At 47.0% G+C, this 17,405-nt stretch overlaps 1 protein-coding gene across 1 annotated transcript in view; it reads left to right on the top strand.

The window, feature by feature from the left end:
• Positions 1-5,173: 5,173 nt before the first annotated feature.
• Positions 5,174-17,405, top strand: part of SH3BP4 (SH3 domain binding protein 4) — a 160,896-nt gene continuing 148,664 nt past the window's right edge. Inside the window, exon 1 of the mRNA XM_085645121.1 lies at positions 5,174-5,514. The gene's annotated coding sequence lies outside the window, so the exon portion shown is untranslated. The remainder of the gene's footprint in view (positions 5,515-17,405) is intronic.

The raw sequence follows: 17,405 nt of genomic DNA on the forward strand, positions 1-17,405 counted from the left end.
TGGTGGAAGTCGGTCAGTCGCTCCTGAAATGACCGAATTAAAATCTCCCCCAGTTATAAGTACCCCCTCTGGTAGGGAAAGCATTAGAGTACCCAGGTCCCTGTAGGACTGTGCTTGAAGGCCTGGGGGGATGTAGACTGCTAACAGAATCAGCGTTTGTCCTTCCCATTGCCCCGATACGGCTGTGAAGCGCCCCAGTGGATCTGCCCACGTATGTTGGATATTGAATGGGAAGGTACGTTTTAACATTATTCCCACTCCCCTGGATCCTGACGTGAACCCGGCGTGCGCCACCATCGTGTATCCCCATCTATTTAGGGCTTTGCAGGTGTTACCGATTAGGTGCGTCTCCTGGAGCAGTGCTACATCCTGGAGATGCCGCTTGAGGTACTGCAACACTATACTACGCTTCACCTTGTCCCCCAACCCATTCACGTTCCAACTCAAAAGTTTCAGACTTTTATCCCAATGCATCCCAGGTGTGACACTGGCTGTCCCTGTACAACTTGCGTCCCTTGCGGTTACCCCGATTTGTTATGTTTTGTATTTTGCGTGGCCACTAAACAACTTTCCCATTTCCCCCCCCTTCCGAAACACTCCTCCCCAACTCCCCCCCCCTCCCTGCTACCCTGCCACGTAGGTCTAAAACTACCCACATCCCCAACTAGCAGAGCGCCTATCGCCCTACAAACTGGTTAACTGTGATGCGAGGAGGTGGGCGAGAACCAACCCTAGCTGCCCAGAGCCCCCCCCCCCTGATATCAATTTTCACCAGGCAGTTGAGCTCCCGGTGATACCGACCCCCCCCATCGCCTATCGTTAGTGCCTTTGTCACATTCTCTAGGAGGCCCTCGCCCCACCCCCAGCCGAGCAGGAGTAGTCCCCCCATCCAACTCAACTCCACCCCCGCACCGCCCGCGACGAACGCAGGAACGGGACGACACCCCCCGGGGAGACAGGCCGCTCCATTTATCAGCCCCCACTTTAGTGATCAAGAACAATGTGTACATTACGGTTTGCAGGGATTGTCTATCTGAGTCCGGGTGTAGACCCCCGGTTCGATCAGTTTCTCAGCGCTGCACGTGTCCCAGGGCTGCTCGATCTCGACCTCCAGGAGCGGGTGACGCCTCCGTCCGCATCTGGCCTCCCGCCCGTCGCCTCCGACCCCCGGGGCCTGGGACTCCCTCGACCGCCCCTCGCCCCGGTGGTCTTCTGCTGCGTCGATTGCCCATCTAACCAGTCCTGTGCCTCCGTTGGTGTGGAAAATTAAAGCGTCTTCCCATCCGCTATGACTCTGAGTTTTGCTGGGAAGAACATCATATACTTCAGTCCCCGCTGCCGCAGCACTGCTTTCACCCCTTCAGAGGAACGTCGCTCCTGCTGTACCTTAAGTATGAAGTCCGGGAAGAAGCGAATGGTGGAGTTTTCGTAACGCAGATCTCCCTGGGTCCGAGCCGCTTGTAGAATGGCGTCCCGGTCTCTGTAATTGAGGATCTTGGCGAGAATGGTCCTAGGGTGTGCCCGGCTTGGGTCTGGGGACCGGTGCCCGGTGCGCCCTCTCGATTGTGAAGAACGAGGAGAGCCGCTTTGGTTTTAGGTGATTGAGGATGAGGTCCTCCAAGAAGAGGTCCACGCTCGGCCCTTCCAGGCCCTCCGGGATCCCCACCACTCTTACGTTACTCCGACGGGCCCGTCCTTCCTGATCCTCGAGCCTTAGGGCCATCTGGCGGTGTTGGTGGGTAAGATTATTAATGCGCTCCTCTAGGTCTTTTGTGGAGGTCTGGAGTTCCAGCACGCTGGCCTCGTTCACTCTGACCTTGTCCGCCGTTTTGTTCATGTCTGCCCGCATCAAGTTCATTTCAATGGACATTTTATCCATCTTGGTTTCGAGGGTAGTTCCCAGACCCTTGATGGCTGCCATTATTGAGTGCAGAGACGGTTCTCCATCGCTAGCCTGCTCTCCCTGCGGCTCACCGTCCTGTGGCGCTGGCTTCGGGACTGCGTATTTGTCCAGTTTGTTCGACTGTACCGGTGCTGCATGTTTGGGCTTCATTGCGTTGCGCCACCCCTTGGGCTCCGCCACGACGGGTCACTCACTGTGTGGGCCTACTGAGCTGTGCTCACTTGGTGGAATATTCAGTCGGCCGGGTGGTCCGGGACGCTTGAACACGTACTTTTCCTCCTCGCCTTTTTGACCCCGGGTAGCCTTTGAGGGCCCACTATAGCCGGGCCCGCCGCTCCCCCGGCCCCCACCGGGCCCCACACCGCTGGTGCACTCTAGTATCTGCCTCCGTCCACGCAAACGGTGTACAGCGCCTCAGCAGTCCGACAGTGTCTTCTCAGGCAATTCCGCTCCTGTGTGCACCCCTTGCGGGCCTCCCAGCTCCACTCCGACCCCCAGGACTATGCGGCCCTCACCGGAGATCCGCTGCCGCTTCCTCGACGCTCCGTGGGCGGCGGGCACGCCCCTGCCACAGGCCCTCTATATGCCTTCGAGAGTGTGCAGGCCGCGCCCGGGCAACTGCGCCGCCCTCCTTTGATCGGCCGCGTGTCCGCTGGCGTCACCGCAGAAGCACAGCCGTTATCGCGAGCCCCGCCTCTTTTTTGGGACGGGATCGGGGGTGGTAACGCCGTTCTGCTCGCCTCTCGGGTTCCGGCTCGCTCTCCGCTTTCTCCAGTGGCCTTCCCCGACCCCTCCAACGGCACTCCTCCTCTCCGGCGCGGCTCTCCCCGGATCACAGCACGCCCACCGGTGTCCGTTTTTCGCCGCGATTTCGGCGTTCCTGTGTCCCCCGGGTCGACGCGCGTCTCGGGGCCCACTGGGGGTTCTGCCTTGCGGATGTTTAACGGAGGTAGGAAGGGGTTGGGACCCCGGCTCCGGCGGAGCTCGCTGCTCAAGCGGCCATCTTAGTTGGCGCTCGGCCACGCCCCCCTGTTATCTTGGTTTTATATTAAAAATTGTGAAAGGGTTCTCTAGTCAACGTTTGTGAGCCATTTCTTAACCCTAAAATGTAATTCCTTTCTTGGTGTAGCGTGCTATTGTTTTCTTATTAAGAAAAAGCCAGCACTGTCCTAATTTTGGAGAATCTTTTTCTTCATTACAAGTTTCTTTAATCAATCAGCGAATTATGGCATTTATTTTTTATTAGGAAGAAAAGTATATTGGCATCCATTTGAAATACACTACTCCGAGTCCCATCACTGTACATATCTTTTTCCCGGTTGCTTGCTCCATCTGAATTAGTTACAAAGGAGTCCTTTGTGATTATATTGGTTCAACAATAATTGTATTGCCTAGCTCAGCCATGATGAATTTTAACATTGTTCATTAGACTTGCAGTCCCTATGAACACCACTCAATTGTAAGGATTACAAACACATTAACATTTTATATTTTCATATAATACAGCGCTGATTCATGAAAAAAGTGGCCAATTTCCGAAGCAATAGCAAAGATATCAGGGAAAAATAAAATATCTGTTGCATTGTCAACAATTGATACCCGTTACCTTTAAAATGAGACTGCGAATAGAACATCTAATGAATCTTATATATTGGGCAAACTCACGGAGCACATGCTTTCGGGATGGAAATACTAGACAGCTGTACCTAATTGCTTAGTGCTATAGAAGTGGTCACAATGTGACCTGCTGGTGTGATACAAAACCTATACATACTATAATGTTACCAGGTGACTCCCTTGCCATCAAAACACCCAGCTTTCTGCTTTCACTAGATAAAAAAATGCATTCTGGGAGATGTAGTTATCTTTCAGTTCTACTAAAGCAATTGGACACATACTTGGCAACAAAGATTACAAAGAAATACATTTGGTGTCCCGTTGACATTGAGCAATGCAGTCCATCCAGGCAAGTATGGAATATATCATGTTTAAAAGTTATTACATAAACACCATAACTGTTCAAATCCATACAATTCAAAAATAGAAAATCTCTTTTAAAAAGGCACCACATTTTGTAGCATGCATTATTAACGTGCATATTTAAAACCATACAACTTATTTCTCAAGATTGCACATATTTTAGAATGAGATACCAGTACATGCATTAAAATAGACAATAGATTAGAAGTATCTGTACTTTTTACGGCTGCACAGACGCACATATGTTGCTTTGTGTGTTGCCTTGTCCTGTTTCAACATACCAATGGTCCAGCCCATGGCGTGGGCTAAAAGTATAATTAAAGGTGGTTGGCTCATGCATTAGCAATTGTTGAGTGCGTAGAAGTGTGCCTGCGTCCCGTATGTGTCCACCGCATACATCAACATCTACAAATTATTTGAAAGCTATTTACTGATAAAACACCAATATCTAATTTTCGAACTGCAAATGTCTTACTTAAGCATCATATTTAAAAGGTTTTACATTTTATCACCATCAAGGTGTCATTGCATTTCATGTTATCATATTTCATGATATATGCATTTGACGATGTACATAATTACATTGTTTGCGGGGTTGACTGATACCATGCGATGCAAGGTCGGTACTGATTTGTATTAGGCAGGCTTCTGTCTAGAGGGGCACAAAAACGATGGTTTAGAATGCTACTGGTTTAGGCTATTTCCAAGCATTTCTCTCACCAGCTTGTGAGTATTTCGCATTATTTGCGTATAACCACTATTAAATATACATTAAAGCAGTTTAATACATCTATGTTTCCTAATAAGTCACATAAAAATGTGTGTTGGGCTTTCAGTCCCAAAGACATGTTGTATGCAGTGGTGCTATGCAGAATTTCTGCAGCGAAAAGACTGCTACGTTGGTACCGCACCTTACCTCGCATGTGCTATCCATCTTTTCCCCCAAAATGTGAGCTTACGTAAATGACAAGTGTTTCCTACCGACAGCTTTGAGTAAATATACTTACACCTTTAGACAGTGAATACGCAGGAGCACACGTCCAAGATGGCCGCTAGTTCTGTCACTCTTTTGTCCTTTGACTATTTCCATGGCTCATCCCACCCCTGTCTGAGTTAACAACGCCGCCTGGGTGTCCTGTCAGGCTAGGCCCCTCCTATTTGGTATTGGAGCCGGGAGCTCGTTACCGCACTACACTTGTTCCCAGGCCCGCCTGTGTGGAGGCTGTGATGTCACTGATCAAGCTCCGCCCCTGATGTAGGGCTGGCGGCGTTGATAATACAGCAGACGCTAGAGGGAAGTCAGCCAGCAGCTGCGGCGGTACACTCATCTACGGGCACCGCTAGAAGGGGGGGGACTCGTTGCCAGCCACACGTTGTAGCCGTAGCACGAGTGCCCTGGCTGCACTGCTGGAGCTACAGTGCATGTGCAGAGGAGGTGACCCGCTGCTCCCACTGCCAGCAGCAGCACCTGGGACTTGATTGGCAGCGCCGCAGGCAGGAGTTAGCAACGGGAAAGCCTCGAACAGTCCCCGTGGAGGGAGAGCAGCGCAGCCCCCGACACCCTCCCACTGCACAGGCCTCTGGATGTGGCTGTAATCTAAGAAGAGCTGGAGCAGCTTGGGAGTAACCCGGTAAGCACAGAAACCTCCACTGGATGCGCGCTTTATGTACCGTTCTTTCTCACCGCAACCATACCTAAGCCATAGACTCCAAGCCTCTGTGTCAGCGGTTACTTTAGTTTTACCTTGTTTTGGTCTCTCTCTGTTTCTCCCTTTGCGGCAGTTATTTTCCCATTATTATGTAGTCTGTATTTCTATTGGTTTCTGTTTATTCTATTTCTTATTACGTGTTATATGTCTACAGGTTTAATTGCTAAGCCCATAATTCGAGAGCTGCTAGTTTTCTGTCACGAGTTTGCTCCAAAGTTCAATTGGGAGTATTAAGTATTCACTTTCTGGCCTGTAGCTCCACATGTTTTTTTTTTGCCCTTTCCACTTCACTCGGAGGTGAGCTGGCTTTTGATAACGACGTCTTCCTTCCTACACAATTTGCTCATTCAGTTTATGGTGTTACGTCAGTGGCGAGGAGTTTGTAAATATCGTTTATGCAATTCGATAGCGCTTAGGTGCACCACTGCACCCTTGTGGCACTTTCCACAAGACTATGTGCCCGCACTCTAAAAGCACTTTTGTATTTTATGAATTGCTGAAAGGTGTAGAGAGGTTGGGGCAGGAAACTGCGGTGGGGGTGGCGCAGCACGCTACTCGAAAACCCGGCTCTGCTGTGCAGGCAAATTTAATGTAATGCTGTGATCGTTTGTCGTCGAGCCTCCGTTATCTTTCAACGGCGCCCAGCCACTCCGATGTTCAACCCCCTGGACTACGCACACTGGCCTAACATCTGTATAGTGTGCGCTTGATTGCAAACGGTAGGACATTTTTGCGTTCATTCTTAATAGTATCTGATAGCTAATAACCTGCAGGCTCTACTATGTTGCCCGCTCTACTATGCTGCCCGTTCTCCCGCTGACGTTGAACACTGCAAACTGCACTTAATCTCAAGACAAGTTTAGTGTTTGCTCTTTCACGGTGATTACCATCTCTGTGCATTCTACAGACTCTTCTGAAATCTGTGTGATTTTTTCCACTCACCTCTCCAACTAGGGTACGATTCATTGACTCTACTCTTCTGCATAATATAATATGTTAGTCCAATGAAGTGGCGTAGTAGCATCGCAATGCAAATTGACCCCTGGCCAACCAGCGCGTTATGAAAAGCACGTGCATCTTGGGTGCAGAGTCCTCTCTATCCTGGGGTTTGGTGCTACTGCACTTGCTGCACAATTTACAGCTACGCCCCGGGTCCCCCTGGCAAGGCATCTATCTTCCTGTTCCAAAGCCACCCCTGTGCTGGAATATGCTCACCTCCTATACGTACCTGCGCCCTGGTACCAACATTTTTGTCTCATTGCACTCACTACCCCAGACAAGGCGTTGAAGCACTGCATCAATCAATCAGGATTTGTAGAGCGCGGCTTCTTCACCCGTGGGGTCCTCGAGGCGCTGTTATGTTAGGTTATGATATGTTATTTGAATTTGTAAAGCGCGCAGTTACTCGAAAGTGTCCCGGCGCTGTGTGCTGCTGGGGAACCCATCCTGCCTTTCCCTGTGAGATGGTCCCTGCTGGGCATCTTCAAGGTGAAGACAAGCATCCCCAGCGCCGATGGGGCCGTAAGTGGAGATTAAGCAAGCTATTGCCCAGAGTTGCTGAGTGGGATCCATGGGTAGCGTAGGCACCGAGGTGAGAATTATCGAGTCCGCTGACCTTGGCCCAAGACCCTGCCCCGTCGGTAATCGAACCCTGGTCCCGGGCTGACCTCTGCTTCCGGGTCTGCCGCCTCTAACCAGTGAGCCACACCACTCCACCAGTCGGATCATGATGCGGTCTTTACTGAATTGCTGGCGCGATGGTGTGGCTCTGCGGTGCAGGGAGGTCGTTCCGGGTCTTTGCCGCCAGGTGGGAGAAGGGGCGACTGACTGTACGCCTTAGCCCCCTCTTACACGCCCCAGTTCTACTGAATATTGATCTTTATTTTTTACTACAGAAAAGTTCTCCTTAACAGAATCGTGGGGCTGTTCGGACCAGCGCAGCATCAAACATGCCTGCCTTCTGTTGTGATATTAATGTCCGCACAGTGCTCGGGCCACCACCAGGAGAAAGCACATGGGGAGGGGATGCAGACGGCCCTTCCTTTATAAGGCTCGCTCCTACTTCCTCGGAAGTGCGGGTTGTAAACATGAGGCGGTATCGCCGGCCTGGCCCCGCTGGAGGCCGCATAACGGAGCGCCTGATCCCAGCGCGTCCTGTTCACTGGGAAGGGCTGAGCGTGGCTGAGTCCCTTTCTACACACTTGTACATGTAGGCTTCATGCACCTTTTGATGAAAATAATCTGTACACTTGTACGAACAGCGCCAGCAGTGCGGGGGGGGGATGGAGGGGGGCGTCTCTGATGCAAGGATGTGTGTACGGGAATCGTCCACAGGCCTTCAGAAGGGACCCTTTTGGAGCGGGCTGTAACCTTTAATGTTCATCTGTCGTTACACGAGCTCCATTCAGAGCACGGAGTGGGCGTGGTCTATTGGGAATAGTGTTCCAAAGATTTTGTAATTTTATTAAAATAGTTCCTTACCTCCTTGTCAAAGAATAACCATTTTTTTTTGCATGGTCGATGACGACCTTTATTTGCCTCCGGTTGAAAGGAAATTATGGGGTCTCCAACAATGTGAAGATTGCTTAACTTGGATTTGTATTTCTTTTAAGATATGCTTTTAGTTTGAGATGCTGGTACCTCTAGAGGAAGGGCCAACAATATATAGTTACAGTATATTTTGTTCTTTTTACTTGTGTGTCTGATCCTGTCCACACACTCCATGGCCTCGCTCTCATTCTTGTGCTCAGGATCACAGTTCCCATATTTGTGTATGCAGTTCGACCGCTGGCTAAATACATTTCAGTTTTAATAGACATGCTTAATTACGGTAGGCGATTCAGTTTGTAGACTGAATTCAACTTGGAAGGGATGTAGCTGATCCTCTCCCATCCTTGGGGATTCTAGGGGTTCCCCCTTTCGCACTTTAGTATCAACCCTCAACTATCCTCGCTCAAGCGCAAACATGTTCGCTGTTCTCTTCTGCATATGACGACCTTTGCATGAGTTTCAGAGACGCCACAAATCCCTTCCTAGTCATTGATGGACAGCTGGCTGGCCCAGTGTTATCTTTAAGTTGCAACTGACGAAGTATAAAGAAATGAGGCTTTTGCTGGGAGCACCTGGTGTAGGTCTGTGTTTGCACACCCTTGCTCCTATTCAATATAGCCTATCCTGAGTCCAAATGCCGGAGACCCTGGGGGCTTATTTGAGGACTAATCCTATAAATACGCACTTATGTCACAATTCTCCCAAGTAGAAATGCAACTTTCATTGTATTAAAAACAAACTATTATTGTGGTAAAATTTGCAAGGAAAAAAGTATCACTAAATAATTTTACTGCTCAGTCAGATTTACCAAATGATGATTTGCTTCTGCAAAATCTTTTTTTTCTCTCCATGGGCATCTGTAGAAGTGATTTTTAGGGTGGCACAGATAAAACAAGTGGGGCTGTGTACAGCGGGCTATTATGAAGATCTCTCTCTCTCACACATAAATAAAAAACTTTATATCACTGTACTTAAGCATTTGATATATATATTCCCAATATGTTGTTGCAATGGCATAAAAATCTAGCATGTGGTTATTCTCCTCTCTCTCATTTCTTAATTATAAATAGCATTTCCCTGCAGTGGAGGTGGTGCTGGGCTACGCCTTATTGAGGGAGAGTGAGCAGATGGGCTGATGCTGAAGAGCCCGCGGAGTGCTATGAAAGTTATGGGAGAGGGACTTCAAACAGTCTGTTGTGCAATCTGAAAAATTCCTAGCATTACTTTCCTCTACGAGCAGTTTTTTTCGATCGTGCTCCACATGTGGTAAAAAAAAATGCACAAAGCCTCCACTCACCTGTGACTGTGCGAGTCTGTTAACAGCCAAGCTGTGCACTTATCTTTTTGTTTCTGTGAAGACATGTAACGTTGGGTGTAGTATGGTTGCATCCAGTGAGGTGTTAAGCCTCTCCTCAAATCAGTCCCTGTGCTAAGTCAGGGAAAGAGGGTGATTTCAACATGCAGATAAAGCGCCCTGCCATTTCTTAAATTGTGTGTGCTTTTTTTTTATTTTAATTTTATTTTTTTAAAGTAAAACTCCTTGTGTCTGTTAGATTTAACGTGAATTTAGATAATACTGTGCACCTATTCGGCACCTAAAGAAATTAAACACCAATAATTATCCTTTGGGTTAAACAGTACAGAGAAAAAGACTCGCATCCAGTGGCTGAATTACACAGTTTGTAACCAGGAAACCGGTGTTCAGCCTAGGCTTTCCTGCTTGAACAAATTATTTTGCCATTCTGCCCTTTCCTTGATTATCACATCTGGGAGCTCCTTGAAATAATTTGGCTCAGGGTGTGTGCTGTACAAGCGTCTCTCTTGTCGATGGTTTAATAGACTTTGATGTTGCTTCATCTCTAATAATAATGTAGGTGAAACGTAAGTGGGTCCATGACAGCCGACGTGCCTCTTGGTTCACTAATGCTATTGTAGCTAGACGGCTTAATACAGTTTTAGTTCCTGCATAGAAATTCATTTTTTTTAACTGCCAGTCAGAGTGATTTATTCTATTGGATTAAAGTGGTACGCTTCCGCAGAGTAAGACATGCACATTTAAATTAGGAGCTGTATTCATCATATTTTTACAAGACGTTTGTTACCCAGTTTTCAGGCTAAACACAGTGCTTGGATCTAAAAACGCAACCAGAACCTTTCTCTGGGCTCGCTTTCCCTTGTACCTGGTTCAGCTAGGTCAGTGGGCTGCATAGACTGTAGGCAGATGCTCACTGCTGGAGATCCAGCTGAACTCATGGCTCTTGCTCTGGGCACGGATGGCTCACCTCCTCCATGCTGCCTCCCTGACCTGCCTCATTGCGAAGTGACTGCGCAATGGCAATAGGGCCATGGCCAAGCTCTCCTGATTCCTATATGCCTTTGCGGGCTGCTCTGTGTTCTGCAGTACAGGAACACTGTCCCACATGAGGTGGGTATATGGAAAATCCTGAGACTGCTGTCCCCAGCCCTCGTGGAATTGGGACAAGAATCCTTGGTGGTGAGGGCACATTGGCGCAAGGCCACCAACAACAATTCTGCAGTTAGCTGCACACTCCCTCTGTATGTTTAAATTCACAGTGCAGGTTACTCTCTCACAATGACAGTCCATAACTGCTCTGTGAAATAAGCCGGCCTCCTGCCATCCTCCACCTCCCATCAAAACAGCAGCATGCCGTCCATTCACTAGTACAAAATTAAAATAAACCCACTCTGACCTCTGAGCTTTTTTTAATTCCCACCCACTGCGGGCATTATTCAATGGTTAAGCTGGGTCGGTGGGGTACGTCGGACGAGTGCGACACCGGACCCACCTGCCTTTAACCCCTTCAGCGCGGCGCGGATTTCCGCGCCACGCTGAAGGTTCTGTGCGCGGGCGGGGCCATGACGGAGCGGTTCCATCATGCGCAACCGACGTGCATGACAGAACCGCTCCGTCATGCGCGTCGAAGGGGTTAACTCCCCTAACCCCGCATCCCTAAAGTAGTGAGGAGTGCACAGTTTAAAAAGGAGTTTGTCAGTAGATATATACAGCTGAGGTAAACTCTGCATAGACATGCTTCCCCTGATTTTGATTTAAGAATACGCATGTGCTTCAGTGTTAGTCTTTCTTATTTCTGTTCTTCCAGGTAGCAATCTCACACTTGTATTGCAGACAGTATATATCTTCTTGACAAAAATTACTTGTGTGCCCTAAGCTTCACAGATGTGGTTTTTTTTTTTTTTTTTTTAACTAGATTTGAGAAGTTTCCTTCAAGGAATATGTATTCGAGTGATAGCTCAGTATTCGGGCAGTTGGCTAATTGCACCCTCTGTGTAGTCACTAGAAAAATTGAGCAGGAAATTGGATTCGCATTTTTAATATCGAAAGTAATTTCAGCAGCCCCCAAAGTTTCGTTGCTGGTGCCCAATCAAGAGTCAGTTCAACCCTGGGGCCTCTCTCCGGAGCGAACTCCTCTTGACTGAATAAAGGTAATTTGTCATAGCGGTAGCATATGGGTTTTTACACACTAGACTTCAAAGGTAGAGTTTTAAAAAGCCAAGGCAATTTCTACTGCTTTCACTGTGAAAAAATACAATTAAAATCAAATAACCAGTTCAGTAGATGTCTAGAAGCCATTTTCTTGGCTGTTTCATCAAGTAGCAGACAGAAATACCAACTTAATAGGAATTCCCACCGGGACCATGGCACCTTTTTGTTTAAATTTAACTCAAAAACTCATTGCTCACCCCCAGATAGAGCAAAGTCCATTTAGTAATAAATGCATGCCCATGAAAGTCTATCACATTTACGTTATGTAACCCTTCATGTTCGAAGGTGGGTCTCTGTGTGAAGGCGGTTCTAAACTGGTCCTTTGTCGTCCATGTCTCATTGCCACTCTTTCCCATTTCATTACAAAGAGTAAGTCTCTGCTATAGGCTTCAAATCTCCATTTATCCACCCAACACCTTTGTGCGCCCAAACTCATTTGTCTTCGTACGGTGGACATTATGGTGCTGGTTGCTAGGCTTCCGCTCGGAATCTTTTGTCCCAGCCAATTTTCCCTATAATACTCAACTGTGATCTTGGTGTGTAAAACAGGGTCTTCTAAGCTCGTTTGTAGGAGCCGGCTTGGTGGTTACTGGTGTTTTCCTCGGCTGTTGGCTTTTTATGCTGGTGCCTTTTCCTCGGCTGTTTGCTTTTTAAGCTCGTTCTTGAAAACAAATCTCTGTAACTGGCACCACCCAGGACGGAAAAAAACATCCACGGTGATTTGGTTTGAGGCGTGTAATGCATGAGCCTCCTAGATATGTAAACTACAAGAGACAATGCGCTTTGTTTGAGATTCCACACAGTTTTGTTCTATTGGAGACCCCCCCCCCATCGTACAATACACATGTTTACCGAGTTCCTGTCTTTGTCCGGGTAACACTTGTTCATGGGCTTGTTCTACAAAAGAGAGGGAGGACTCTATGCATCTTTCATTTTAAGCATAACATTCTAAGCATTCCAAGTGAAACGCATAAATCTGTTGATGACTGGTAGATAAATGTCTTTTATTTATAAAAAGGAAACTACCCAAAGTCACTCTTTCCGTTTCACATAGTATATGTGCCGCTCTAAACTTGCCGTTTGCTTTAAAGTGTGTCTGCTTGTTGTCAGAAGTTTGCAACCATTTTTTGTTACGAATAGTACGTTACGAATAGTACATTTTTCTTAGTGTTATCTAAACTTCATTGGGCCTCACAATCTCTAGTGGAGCAGAAGCACAATATTCTTTATTTTGGATAGCCCATCTAATTACTCCTCCACAAAAATGTGCTTTTGCAGATAAAATGAGTGCAACTCAAAATGTACTGAATCTGGGCCCCAACATCCCAGTCTGTTTATAGTCATTAATGGGGGGGATTTTCGGATGGACTTCTCCTGGTTTGTCTGCTTTTGAAAAACCTCCGTTAAAAGATCGTCTGCTTGTTTGACACTTTTATCACCATGGAAACTTCGAACATCCTCTGAAGTTACAGCTTTACCATCGACGATGCTAGCCGGAGCAATCTTGCTTGTGGGAGTCTGTGCTAATAATTGGAGAATACGCTGCAACGAGCGTCCTGGGATAGGACAGTAATTCTAGTCTCGTGCTAAGACGATGTACGGGTTTTGTGCCCTCAGGACTCTGCCTCCGAAGCCATAAGGGAGGCTCTCTGTGGCCTCCTTCCCTAATAGCTGCATTTACCATTTACTACAGAACCCGTACTGAAGGAACAGGGGTGTGTGTGTGGGGGGGGGGGGGTGTTAAGGGACTGCTAGTTATGCTCTTCCTCATTTATATAGGAGCTCTGGGTTTGTGGGAATTTAGTACTGGAGTGAGACACTTTGCCTATGGAGCGGAAATTCTGGACCTGGCCCTCTGATCACAGGTAGTCCTGCCCTATGATATCAGCAGGGCCATCTTAACAGCATTATAGGTCCCTGGGCAAAGCAGGGCACTGGGACCTGCCTACACAACCAATTGCAGGAACACAAATGTAAATTATAGATAAAATAAACGTATATTTATTAGTACCTTCTACGAAATCTGTGCATACATTATTAGCATGGGGCCCCTATGCCCGTGGGTCCCCCGGGCAACTGCCCAGCGTACCCATGCGTTAAGAAGTCACTTGATATCGTCACCCACGCCTACCCTTATGTTGTGGGCCCTTTGCTGTGGTTAATACCCAGTTGTCAAACTGATCCGGGTTTTGGGCTCCTTTGGGAACAGGTTAGGGAGGCGATGGAAGGCACACATCTGATGGTTTAAATGTCCGTCCAAAAGGGGAGAGTGTTGGGTCGAAAGAAAAATACTTTCTTCCCTGCCTGCACTCCAGTGTCAGATAAAAAAATTTAAAAAACACATCATATGTTGTGTGCGGTTTTTATCAAGGGTCTCTTGCAGTTAGGGATTATGCATAAAGACATTGAGTTCCAGTGCAGCTAAAGATCTCTGTATAGCACCAGCCTGCCCGTTTCTTGCCTGCCACAATGGTCTCCAGGTTTACCTTGACTTAATCTGTATTATTGTTCTCATGTGTCTTCTATGCAGGCATCACTGATTAATCTTAATTACCCCAATGCCTTTTGGTCAGCTTTTTTCTTGTCCGGACACATGGGAGCTATCGACTACTAATGGTCGGAAGTTTCATTGTAAAATCACATTTTCGGTCTGGTTGGACAGCATAGATGTCTGGATAACTTACTGATAACAATTCTGGTGTGGGCCTTTGCTCCTCCTACTGAAGTGTTTTCACCTCGTGCTATTGGATGTTTGGTGTGTTGCTCCACCTCCTAAGGCGTGCGTGCATTGCAATCCTTGCTTGACTGTTACACTTTTCAAGTACACTCACTCATCACACTTCTATCTGGAAAGCAATTGTTTTATGGGTTGGTTTTTTTTTTTTTTTTTTACTATAGCAGGCGTTATTTAATATTTTAGTCTGAGGCGAAAATGACAAGTCAGACCTACTGGATTTGCCGCCTTCTGTTCAAAATAATTATCTTCAAGCTCTTTTCCTGCCAATCGTACTGGGAGGCTATAAAATACATTTCTTCAGCCAGAGGCATAGTAACTATTATTGCAGCAGGTTGAGTGGCACCAGGGCCCAGGAAAGTAACCCTTATGGCTTCATTTTACTACTCAGTCAGGATTCCCAGGGCTCGTTGTCCTTGCCTGCATTATGGCCCATGGCACTCATGCAATTCTACTGCATCCATATATCCCTTCACCCTTTTCCATGCAAACAATTTCTAATGTTATCCTTTAGCTGCATCTTTACTGCTCCTTCTGTGTTCTAAATTTTCAGAACAGCACAGGTTCCACCAAAGCCTTGTCTTTGTTGTGTGTTAGGTTTTTTGCAGACTTCTGTCTGGTATTGTAGGTTTACACAACAACACCTTTTAGGGAGGATGGGAGCTGCAGCTATGGGGTAAAGGTGTTGAGGTTTAGATGAGTGGCTTGACCATTGTAAGCAAATTGGCTGGAGCACTTGCTAGGGTTATGTTGTCAAGGTTCTTGTACTGTACCCTAACACCGGTGGGGTGAGTGATTTCTTCATACCAGAAGCTATGTTATTTCTGGAGTTAGTTGCAGGTGTCCTTTATCGTGCCAGGGTTGTCATGCAGCAAGATGTTGGTGTCTTTCACACCCAGTTACATTTAAGAACTTAATGTTATGGATTTTTTTTTACAAAAAGAGGACAAAAAAGAATTTTCACTTGTTTGTGAAAATTGATAATGACAGGAGGGTTGTCTGTTCTCACTTCTGGGGAAGAGGTGTGGCACAACGACCAGCGTGACTTACACTGGAACACGGGGACTCGCGGTTTGATCCCCGCATCCGGTCAGCCCAGCACCATGCGACTCTGGGCAATAGCTCACTTAATCTTCCCGACGGCCCCCAGCGCCTTGACGCCTTTGGCTAATTGTTCGCTCTTTACAAATACTGGATTTAACTTCACGCTGTGGTTCAGACACCAAGCTAATATTTGTAAAAAGTCTTCCCAAAAAGCTCATGAGTTCTGAAAATGCACACATTTTCATCTTGAATGCACAATTTTCAAACTTGGTTTACATATAATAATTCAACCAAGCAAAAACTACTAAATTATTTGGCTGGGCTGCATAGAGGAGAGCTGCGTCTGGGTAGCTGGAGAGCGAACAGTTGTTCACAAGCTACTCATTGGAGAACCATGCTGTAGATCTATTATGTAGTTTATAGGTTGAGCCTAGGCAGTGCATGCCCTGTTTCTTCGAGACGTTCTGTTTTCACTCTGAGCTTACAGCCCTCCCATCGATTGTCGTTCATAAATTCTTGCTTGCTAGTGGGTAATCTTTCTTCTTTGTCTCTTCTTTTTGTCTTTTGTTTTCTCCCACAGAGCACTGCCCATTTACTTATATCTTTACGCTTCTGTGTTTTGTGTTGTTTTTGGGGATTGTTTTCTTTGATTTTTGCTTGCGCTTCTTGTTGCTTGTATAACTTGTTGCTCCTGTTTGTGTCTCTTGTTTCACCCATCCCCCTCAGCCCTCTGTCTCATCCTTGCTTTCACACCCACCCACCCACCTTTCCCCAGTATTTTTAATGTTGCTTTCGCCCATCATTAGACCTCCACCCCTCGTTGTTGGACAACTTGTGACCACCATCTTGTCCGGCAGTGAACGATCACGGCCATAGAGCGGAGGAAGGTGGCATTTCCACTGTGCCCCGCACTGCAGGAAGAGTTGGCATTGCCTACCACCCTGCTGCCTGCATAGCTTGGGGCTACACCGTGGGAAGGCTACATCACCGTAGCCACTTCAGTGGGAACTCAGTTGCGCTGTAAGCCGGCAGCATGTTGTTGTGAAATAAACAAGCTGGACGCTTCAATCTGGTAGAAAATGCCAACTTTATTAGAGCCAGCAGCATACGGACACTTCTCTGCTGACCAGGGAGCAACTGACATAACGGGAATGTTCATGCAGTAACAACACCAGATTATTAATGCAGGATTCTAGAGGGGCACGGGAACAGTGGACACAAAGGAAAGGCTAAATAAAGCACACCGCATAAGTACAACATATGTCTGGGCTGTGCAGCGTGGAGCAGGTAAGGAAAGATCGTGCCACTCCTCTCTGCGCTGTGCCACTCTACGCTTCTGTCACTCTGCGCCACGGTACCCAATGACACTACACTCAACTTTAGAACACTTCACTCTGCACTCATTTTTCACCAGTAACTTTTAGCCAAACTGAATAGCAGCCGCACTAGAATACAACTTGGCTAAACGTATTGGCAAAGCCATAGGCGAGGCCTATAGGCTATGCCAATGCTCCTTATTATATAAGGAACAAAGTACCACCGCCATACATTATAATAATATTGCAAGTCACAAAGGAGTTCTATAACCATATAGAGGAATGAGGCCAATGGTAGAGTACCTTTATAGGGTTATGGAACTCAGAGGTGACTTGCAGTATCCTGATCGTCAGCCACTTTATCCCATATATTACATGGTCACACCATCACCTTTCCCACCAGCCACTTAAAACTTTGTTGCGTAGCTCTTTCATATGGAAGAGCAACCATGTTTGCAAACATGAAGAACAAAATAAAACCTGTAGTGCAAAATTAAACACATCAAAAACCTATTCGTTGTAAACGGATATTAAAGATCAATAAAAGTCAGTTTTGTTTTAATTAAAGGTTCACTAGCTCAAATTTGTAGAAGCATGCAGACAGATGCTAGCTTTTCTCGAACTGTCTAAACAGTGCCAAAAA

Source organism: Triturus cristatus, chromosome 3_1 (assembly GCF_964204655.1).
Source record: "Triturus cristatus chromosome 3_1, aTriCri1.1, whole genome shotgun sequence".
Lineage (NCBI taxonomy): Eukaryota > Metazoa > Chordata > Amphibia > Caudata > Salamandridae > Triturus > Triturus cristatus.